Below are 10,248 nucleotides of genomic sequence, written 5' to 3'. Positions count from 1 at the left end.
ATATCTTATATATGGAAATTATAATTTAAATATAATTAATAAATTATAACTTGATCTATTTATCATTTTTTCCAATTGTTCAAATTTTTTCATTTTTTTTTGAATTGTCGAGGATTTTTGAAAGGGCAGCATAGGGTAAAAGTAAGCAGTCAGAAAGGGATATTTCAGAAAACGTTAAATGTATTTTAAATAACTAGCAAGTGGGATAGTTTCTGGGTTAGAGCTGCTGCTTAGAATCATAGCGCAGCAGTAACTTAGACAGTGAGATGGAGAAATCGCTTACACTTGTATCTACTCTGAGTTCCAAGAAAAAATGTGGTTGCTATAGCAACTGCCACATTACACTTATGCAGTCTCTGGAATAGATTAAATTGCTGAAAACCTCAAGGTTTTGTTTGACTGTTGAGAACTGCAGCTATATGTGCTGAAGTTACTTAATCAAAGGTATGTTAGTGTGCGTATTCTTACCTGTTACTTACTGAATCTTTGGCTTGTTACTTTAGCTTAGTTTTTTTTTGTAGCATGTACTAATTCCAAATAACTTTGTCACATTTATTTAGTGTTTAGGTGGAATCTACTTGGTTATATGTACATATAAGGTACACACTGAATGTGTGAAACATACTATAGAAAATTTCCTGTCATGAGATATAGCCAAGGGGTTTAGAAAATCAAGGTATTTCTTTACTCTAGGAAGTTTGTTTGGAGACCATCCTAAGATTCTGTAAAAAAATTAATCATTAATCACTATGGGAGCAGAAAGCAAGCCATGTGTTTTGTTTTTGATGGAAATTTACTCTGTGGGCTCAGTGCAGTAGGTCAACAATTGCAGATGAAGTCATCTAGCATACTTCCATTATTTGAACGCAAATTCACGCGTTATAAGTGCTTAAATGCAGTGATTCTGAAGGGTGATGATTTATGCCTTCCTGATGTGTTTAAGAACTTCAAAAGTTTAACTACCTAAGATGCAGGGAAATTCTGCTGCAAATATTTTTTGGATGGTGTTCATGAAGAACAAAATACAAAATAAACATAGGGTGCAGCTGTAGAAAACAACATTTTTCTTTGAACAGCTGAGATGCCACAACATCTCATGCTGTGCTAGGAAAACTGTAGATATTTTGAATTGTAGGCCTTTTGGGCCTCCCCAAGCTGTGATTTCTAACAGAGAAAGTAGGTATTTTAGTAGACATACCTAGAATAATTTAAAACTGAAATTCTGGGATTATATGCATTTGTATGTTGTAGTAGGTGCTTTTGTTGTTGTTATTCTAGACCATTTCCTCTGTTCTAGGGAGGTAATATTTTAGCGCTGCAGTTGCTTTTGATTCTTCCCCCTGCTTAATGAACAGTTTTTGTTATCTCCTGCTGTCTCTGTTCTGGGCTTGCCCTGCTGGGGCAGGGAGCAAAGCACCTGGCAGAGTCAGGGTTCTTGGTTGCTTTGGTGCTGTTTTTCTTCTAATGTGAAATGAAAAACTCTGCCTACTTTGCATGTATACTTATTTCTCCCTCTCACTTAGATTTTCCACAATGTTGAATATATGGCAGCCCCTCCAGAAAGCAACTGGGTATGGTTCTTCCAAAGGTCTGAGCTTTACCTGACCTCCTAGCCAGTCACCTACTACCCTTCCTTTTCTGAATTTAACTCTTTCTTTAGAGTTAATTTTTCATTTTTCATGCTCCCATGGCAAATTCTGACAGACTCTGAAGCTTTACTTTGTTCAGATGTTCTATCTTTATTTTACCTTTTTTTTTAGCTGGTGTTTCTTATTGATTTTTTATCTGTTTGGTGATTATTTGGTGATGTGACTGTGTGGTACTCTATTTTCTGTTTATTGCTCAAAGTTTTAGACTGAAGTAGTGCTTTCTTCCAGCCTTCAAGGTAATTTCTGTTTTTCCCTGAGGGGACACAGAAGTCTGGTGCTGAAACATTAGCGAGTCTTTTGTAATGAGCGACAGTAATTTCATTTACTTTCTGTACCTGATACAATAACTCTTACAGCTTATTTGAATATGTCACTTGGTACTTTACATAAAAGTGCTGCATCATTTTCTTTGTAACATCCTTACTTGTAGATTTAACAGCACCAGGTTATCCAGGATTGCAGTTATTGGCTCTATGTGTTTATGAAATACATTATCATAAATATTCATGATTTCTTGTGTGTATTTGATATCAGTTTGCAATGTTAATCCTGCCTCAGGACCAACTTCCATCATGACAAGTACAAGAAATATATTCTTCTTGCCTACTTGTGAGCTTCATAAATTAAAATCTTTGAAATACACACAATGTAATTTGCCTTGCTTTGTGCCCTATGGTATTTGTCTCAATATCTTGTCATTGAGTTTTCATAGGAGCTACATTTTTTTTCCTTGTCAGGTAACCTGGGTTCTGTCTTCTTTGTTGAAAACTGTCACTTTATTCTTTTGTTACCCACTTCATTTTGTCATCTTGGAAAACAGGTTCCTGTGCTGCCCCTTCCATGGCAAAACACATCCTTGTGCTGTGTTGGAGGTGGTTAGACTCAGTGATTATTTAAAGATGGAACACTCTTGTTTAGAGTGCTAGGGAAATTAAAAGAAGAGAAAAATGGCTTCTAGACAGAAGGAGGCTGTCTTCAACTCTTTTCACTGTAAATCCAGCTGAAAGCAAAGCTTGTATAAAACTGCAGCGCACCGTGGGGAAACTATTCCATGTATGCTTCATTCACTTGGGTTGGTTTGTTGTTATTTTTTTTTCTCCCAAGCTTCTCACTCTTAGTCAATATTAAAATCTGGGTTTGGCTATAGTAATAATGTTATATGTTCATGTGAAAGTGTGTGACATCCAGCTTAGTTTTCTGAGGATGACTTTATGAGCAGACACAGGGATACAGTTGAGAATTACAATTAGCTGAACATTTCTGCTCAGTTTTCTTGATTATAGGCATCAAACGTATTTTTATCTGTATTTCCATTAATTCATTTTTTGCTCAGTTCCCATAACCAGATAGCTTTGAAATTAAGGATGATTTTTAGTGCATAAAATACTTGAAGAAAAATGCCTACTTATTACTTTTATATTGATGATATATTCTCAATATCAAATGAGAACATTTTACCACTAAGAAGTCCAACAATTTTGTATATCCCAGTTTTCATTCACTATTAGCAAGATTCATACTTGTCAGGACCTGTCACCTTTTTCACAATTTGCTTTACTAGTATATTAGTTACAGTAAAAACTTAGCTCATTGTTTATCCTGCAAAACTCACTTGGCTCCCTTGCATTGCTAAAATTATGTCCAAGTTTGTTTGCTACTGTTTTTTCCTTCTAAATACATCCGTAGGTGCAAAAGTTGAGAAAACAATTAGACATTCCAGCGACTTTTAGAAAGAATCTGGGTTATAAACAGGGCAAACCATGTTTTGGTACACAGGGGGATGAGGATTGGGGCTGTTACAAGGTGTCCTCTGTGAGAGCAGCCCCTGGCAGAGTCAGTTTCAGCTGCCTCCGAAATGGACCCACCACTGGTCAAAGCAGCCACATTTGTGTATAAATGTACTTCAGAAAGAGTAAAAAACGCTGCACAGCAGCTGTGAAAATGAGGACTGAGACATGAGAGAAAATGTTGAAACCATGGCACAGACACCAAGGTCAGTGTAGGAAGGGAAGTAGGTGTTAACAGGTGCCAGAGCAGAGATTCCCGGGCATCCCGAGAAGCAGAACATGGTAATGCAGGTCAGCCACCTGCAGCCCGTGGAAGACATGGGTGGAGCAGATATGCTGCAACCTGCAGCCCACAGAGGATCCCAGGATGGAGGAAGTGGTTGTGTCATAAAGGAAGCTGCAGCCCAGGTGGAGCCCACGCTGGAGCAGGTTTGCTGGCAGGAACTGTGGCCTGTAGAGAACCCACACTGGAGCAGTCTGTTCTGAAGGACTGTGCTCTGTGCAAAGAATCCATGTTGGAGCACTTTATGAACAGCTTCAGTCCGTAGGAAGGACATACACTGAAGGAGTTCAGGAAGGGTTGTATCCTGTGGGAAGGACCCAATGTTGGAGCTGGAGAACAGCGTGAGGAGGAAGGAGGAGAAGTCATGAAGTGTTACTATGGACTGACCACAACCCCCTTTCCTTATCCCACTGTGCCACTTAGAGCAGGGAGAAAGTTGAAGAGTGATGAATGAAGGAGGGAAGTTGATCCTGGGAAAAAGGGGGTGTGAGGGCAAGGCATATTTAGTTTGGCCTTTTTCTCATCATTCTGGTCTATTTTTAATTGGCGGTAAATTAAATCAATCTTCTCCAGCTAGAGTCTGTTTGCCTGTGGCAGTTTCCTGTCCTTATTAAGCCATGAGCATTTCCATCTTATTTTATCTCCTTGTTTTGCTGAGGAGGGGGAATGGAGAGTGGTTTGGTGGGCTTCTGGCAGCCAGCCAAGGTTAACCCATTGGACATTTCTTGCTTTTGCAGTGTTGTAAGAAGTAGAAGCTATCTTTAGTTGATGGATTCCTCATGCGTAAAAACACAGTTGTGTTTTCTATTATTCCAGTATTTATTGCTGTACCGTTTGCTATGCTCTATGATATGATGACAGCAGAATCTACATGTAGAACTTCCCTAACCCAGAGTTCAGTAAATCGGGGAGCTGATACTAAATGAAGTACATGTAATTGAAAAGACAGGGGACCCTGATGTATTCCAAATGAATTTTGAAGGACACACAAAGGGAGTACCTTCCTTACACATTCTAGACAGAATTTTTTAGCACAGAACAGATAAGTGGAAAATTTTAATGCTTTTATAGGGATGTCCACTTAATCTAATTTTTCCCAGCTAATCATTCATTCTTTTATCTCTTACCGATCTTTTTATCAACAAATTACAATCTTTTCTTCCACCGATATTCTAGATACTAAAGTGTAACATTGCAAAATCACCAAGGGCAAGGAAAATTAGAACAAGGTATGTGAGGATTAAAAAAAGGCAGAAGGGAAAGGAAAATGAAAATGCAATAGGATGAGGTGAGAAGAAAAAGAACAAAGATAAGTACTTAAATATGAAAAGGACAGGGAGTGAAAAGAAAGAAAAGAAAAATATTCTGAAGTAATAAACAGTGGTTATTCACTTAATAAAACAAGTGTATCTTTGAGTGTCTATGCAGGTATGTGTCTAGAGGACTCCTGAAGCACCTGTCAGCTGATTTTTTAGGGAAAACTATAGCGATATAATTCAGCCATCAACACAGGTCCTACGCAGATGACACAAATGAATGTTTTCTCTGCAGTTTGTGGCTTCTTGGTACCTCTGGTAGATTAGATCTCACTTAAAATTAGCTGTTAAAATTTGTGAATCTTTAAAGGACCTGTTGCAGGGTTAATCAAACTGTACAGGAGCTGTTGAAGAGTCATTCAAACTGTACAGAAAAAAATGGGCAGAGAAATAGGGTTTCTGCTGTGGAAGGGATTACAGGAAGGCAAACATCTGTAGTGAATTTCACTAAGGAAAACCTTCAGCACTGAGTGCCAAGGGCTATGTGAAGGACCTCAGTAAAATTAAAAAACCCATTCATTCAGAATAAAAGACTAGAGAGGTATTACCAAGCAATAGCAGAGTGCATATGCTACTTGAGAAAAAGCTCTCTTAAAAGTTGCAGGGAGACATAGTATGTGACACAGTTTAGGATTGCTTTTTGGAATAGCATTCCATCTTTTTGGTGTAGGACTTAATTCATGTCTTGTGGACAAGCTCCTGCTATTCTGTCCTAATTCCATGGTCATCTCTTGCAGCCCCATTGTATCTTCACATTGTTTTGTATTTTCAAACAAAAACAAACATCTGTTCTGCCAGCACTAATCTCTCTGAGCTCACACTGTGTTTTCATCATCTCTGACTAGGAAAATCATTCAGGCTGCAGTTTTTCCTTCACATTTATGCTTATTGGAAAGACTAAATACTTCATCTCACACTCAGGGAAGGAACTTGAAAATGCTGCCCTGTCTTGCTGAGAGCATTGCTGTCCTAGAATCATTTAACATCATTGTAAGTATCAGCGTGAATATACAGAAATTACTCCAACTGAGCATGCTTTTTGAGTAGGAAGAAATCTCAGGTTTTTACACACAGAGGTGCCAACCAGCTCCAGTGTCAGCAGTGATTTTCCTTCTCTTTCATAAGAATACCTAGTAATGAAAACTGTGAGTTCAAGACTGATTGATCTGCTAGGCCTTCCTTAACAGAGCTCCTGAATGATCCCTCCATCTGTATGCAAAATGACATTTGAGCAACTGCATTTCATTTGTTTTGAGTTTTTTCAATGTATACAGATTAGATGAGTATTAGGATGTCCTAATTAACCATGCAGGGAGATAGGGGAGACTAGTTATGTACATAACTCAGACTCCTAAGGAGAAAGACATCTCCTTCCCCATTTCTCTGTAAGTTCGGTATCTGTCCCTTGTATTCCTTGTCCCATTCCCATTTCCTTCAACTTCAAAAAATTATTGCAAAATTTTGTCCCCCTCAAAGTGAATGAGAAATTTGAAAGCAGCCAGTTTCCCTTTCTGAAGCCACTAAATTGATCTACACTGGACCTAAATCCCTAAATCATCCCTGACATAATTCTGTTGCCGTTAACTGGGACATGTATGCAAGTTATTGGGGTGTAAACAACAGGTTTGTTCAGTTCATAATGTACAATACTTTCAGCTTGGAATGTTAATTTTTTTCTGTATGGTTTTTACAATGGAAGTCATTTCAATAAAGCTTTCATAGGCAAAATGCTACAACAGGTATTTCCAGTTAGATAATATAGGATATACAACATAATCATGCATTTCAAAGTAGAAGAGAAAGAACAAAGTAGACTTAATTAAGAATGGTTCATTTTTTGGCAGGACTAAATGTTTGTTTTCTCAATATCACTTTCTGTGGATTGCTTTTAGATTTTTTTCTTAATTTTCTTATTTTTAGGAGCTATGCTAGTTCTACTGTATTATTACCACATTCTATGGTACTTTCTAGGTGTTTCTCGGCAAAAGTGCTCTGTGTGACTTATAGACAGTGAGTACACATAAGATTGTAAGACCTTAAAAACGCAAAAAAAAAAAAAATCACCAAAGACATAATTCACATGGAAATTATTTTTTGGTGAGATTTTTAGGTCAGTGTTACAACTCATTTTTTTAGAGCTTTTCAAGTAGCTGCTGCAAGGATTATCTTATAATGCAAACATTTCCTCCTCTTTGCCCAAACTGATTTTATCCAAGTTGTTTTTGCTTCTGTATTTCAGAATTGTGCAGAAATCATGGATGCAGTCCTGGTCAGACTGAGTCATATCATTGATTAGTTTTAGTGGAATAAGGGATAAGTATCAAGGTTTCTTACTATATTTAAATTTCTGAAAACTCTGTGTAAACAAAAAACCAGAGTTTTTGGTTGAGTGATCCCAACAGCTTAATGTGATTTTCACTTGCATACATGAAAAGCAAGTCATAAACTTACAGGAGGGAATGATGGAGAGAAAAATAAGGAAAGTTACGTTTGAGAGTAAATGAAATTAGTCAGAGCATTGTGATTCTACAAGAAACTAAATGATGCCATAATTAGATCTAGCCAAAACATTTTAGGAGAATGGCTTTTAAACCCACTAAACATATTGATTTATTATCTTAATGCATTTGATAAATAGCTTCAGAAAAGATAAAAGCAAACAACATGATTCAACAAAACAAACATATTTTATTCCTTCTCTCAAAATAAGAAAAATGTGATATTTAGCTTTACACCAAATGAAATTTTGAGATTAAACTCCCCCAATAAACAAACCCACCCCAAACAAAGCATTCTATTTTAATTGACTGACATGTTTAGGCTAAGCAAATGCCATCACAGGGAGGTAGACTGAAAAGAGATATGAATTAATGATAAAGAACTGTATTCATATCCAGAGGTGGGATGTGGTAATTTGTGACATTTATACTTTTTATTCTTCCTAGTCATTGGTGCCTCTGGGTTTACACTGAAAATTATGCAAGAAGAGTCTATCAATTTGGGTAGGTAAGTGAAAAAACCCAAGTTGTCTTAGGTCAAATGGGTAGGACCAATATTGTGAGGATGTAGTTTTTTTTTTAAATTATTTCAGGGCATAGTCAGACCTATGTGGATCAGACTTTGTATGATAAGATTAATCTGTCCAAAGTATATTTTTCCATAAACTTATTTTCATGCAAATTTAAACTTTTATGGGAAATTTAACCTCTATATGAAAGCTGGTAGTTTATACAAATGGTTCTGAAAGTCATGATTACATATTACCAGGATGTGAAGCACTGACAATGTAGTCAGAAAGGTTTTCTCTATCTAAAGCAAGTTATTACTTTTAGAAGATGTATCATGGTTCTATAGATCTTAGAATTATGAGAACACAAGTAAGAAAAGAAGTGGATGGCTAACAGATCCTGTTTGCTTGTTTGTTTAGGAAAAATAAAGACTAAAAATGTTATTCAGTGTTGGGCTCAAATTTATTGCTGCTCTGATTCAGCTATTAAAAAACCCACTTATCCACAATACAAGGTGACACAGTAATGCATTTATAATATTCTGTGCTACCATTATGCTACCAAGCTTTGAATGCTAATAGAGTTATCTCTTGTTTGCTCAATACAATGTACGTGTCCTAGTTAATACTATGTATAATGATTCTGTTGTTGTATTTTCAAATGCCACTTGTTTATAATCAAAAAGGATTTCCTATTTATGTGCATTTCCTGGCAACTGCTGGTTTTTTTTGGTTTGTTTTGGTTTCGCTTGTTTGCTTACTGAGAATTGATTTACTCAGAAGCTGTTATCTAAGACCATCCCTTGACCAGTTTGACTGATCCAAGTAGATCTGGTTGTTTCACATATCACTTTAATCCCTGATGAGGAGAATTTGCTTGATCAAAGAAAACAGTAGAAAATTTCAGTAACTTAAAGATGTTAAGAGAGCAACAAAAAAGCAAATGCAATTCAGTGTTAATTAATACATATTGAAGTTAAAATTAAACCTAGTGGTGCACTTTACAGCATTCTAAGACACGAGTATTGCTTGAAGAAAGGGAGAAAAATAATTATAAGCAGTTCAGTGCACAGCTCAGCTACAGTCAGGAAAGTTAGCATGATATTGGGACACATATGAAGTAGGGTGAAGAATAATAAGAGATTATTACAATACTTTTTTGAGTCAGTGGTAGGAGTTCTTGTATAGTACTGTATGCAGGGCTTTCCACACATCTCAGAGAGATATTAACCACCTATAAGGGGATTCAGAGAAGGCCAATAACAATTATAGAGAATCTGGAACACATCTCATGAAAGAAAATTGGGAGGGTTTTCCTTGGAAAGATGATGAGTAAGTGGGAACACAATAAGAGTATACAAAATACTTAATACTGTAGAAAGATTAATAACAAATTTTCCTCCTCTTTTATAATACAAGACAAAAGAGGCATTAATGAGAACATTTATTTACTTATATTTAGAAAAATAGAGATGTCTATCCAAGACAGGATGTAGGCTTCCTTACATAATTATGCAATAAATATCTTCATGTAAAACCTAAGCAACATTAGGGTAACCTATTCCACAAGGACTCAGACCTGCAGAGACAAAGATCTACATGCTATACAGAAAACAGTTCAGGGATGTATATAATAAAGATGGTAAATTGAAAGCCAATATTTTTTCCCTCATGCATAAAGTAATTACATGGGAGAACTATAGTGCAACACAAAGTGATATAAACAAACATCTAGCAAAAGTAAAAAGAGATTGCCTGTTTATAATTTTAATCATGCTATACAAAGTCATTACAATTAATTATAAGAACTTAGTAAACCATAATACATCTCATTTCAGAGCTTAAACTTATGTCTAATGATATGAGACTGAACTGAAACTTTGTGCAGATTGGTGTAGATAATTTTCAGTCTGGAAAGATTTTACACTTTCCTGTGAAACAATTTTATTGGATGCTCTAAGAGATCATTAAGATTTGATGGACCTTGGTGTGATCTAATATTTTGATTCTTATGTTTCTGTATTAGCAAATATATTGCATCTATCTCTGGTAAAGCGGAGTTGTTATGAAGCAAGATGCTGAGAAGCATAGAATGTTAAGCTTGCATCATTAGAGAGCAAAATTGCTTCAAACAGGCATTCCTGATGTTAAGGAATTTTAAGTTGACTAGTGCATGGGGCTATGAGTTGGGTTGCTTAGGGAGAGA

The 10,248-nt window shown here is 36.3% G+C and overlaps 1 long non-coding RNA gene across 1 annotated transcript in view; it reads left to right on the top strand.

The window, feature by feature from the left end:
- Positions 1-361: 361 nt before the first annotated feature.
- The window catches only part of LOC108445029, a 114,668-nt gene continuing 104,781 nt past the window's right edge, over positions 362-10,248 (top strand). The window contains exon 1 of the long non-coding RNA XR_001859758.1: positions 362-444. This is a non-coding gene — a long non-coding RNA (uncharacterized LOC108445029). The remainder of the gene's footprint in view (positions 445-10,248) is intronic.

The sequence above is a fragment of the Corvus brachyrhynchos genome, unplaced genomic scaffold, assembly GCF_000691975.1.
Source record: "Corvus brachyrhynchos isolate BGI_N302 unplaced genomic scaffold, ASM69197v1 scaffold80, whole genome shotgun sequence".
Taxonomy (NCBI): Eukaryota; Metazoa; Chordata; class Aves; order Passeriformes; family Corvidae; genus Corvus; species Corvus brachyrhynchos.
This window is presented reverse-complemented; position numbering and strand designations above follow the sequence as displayed.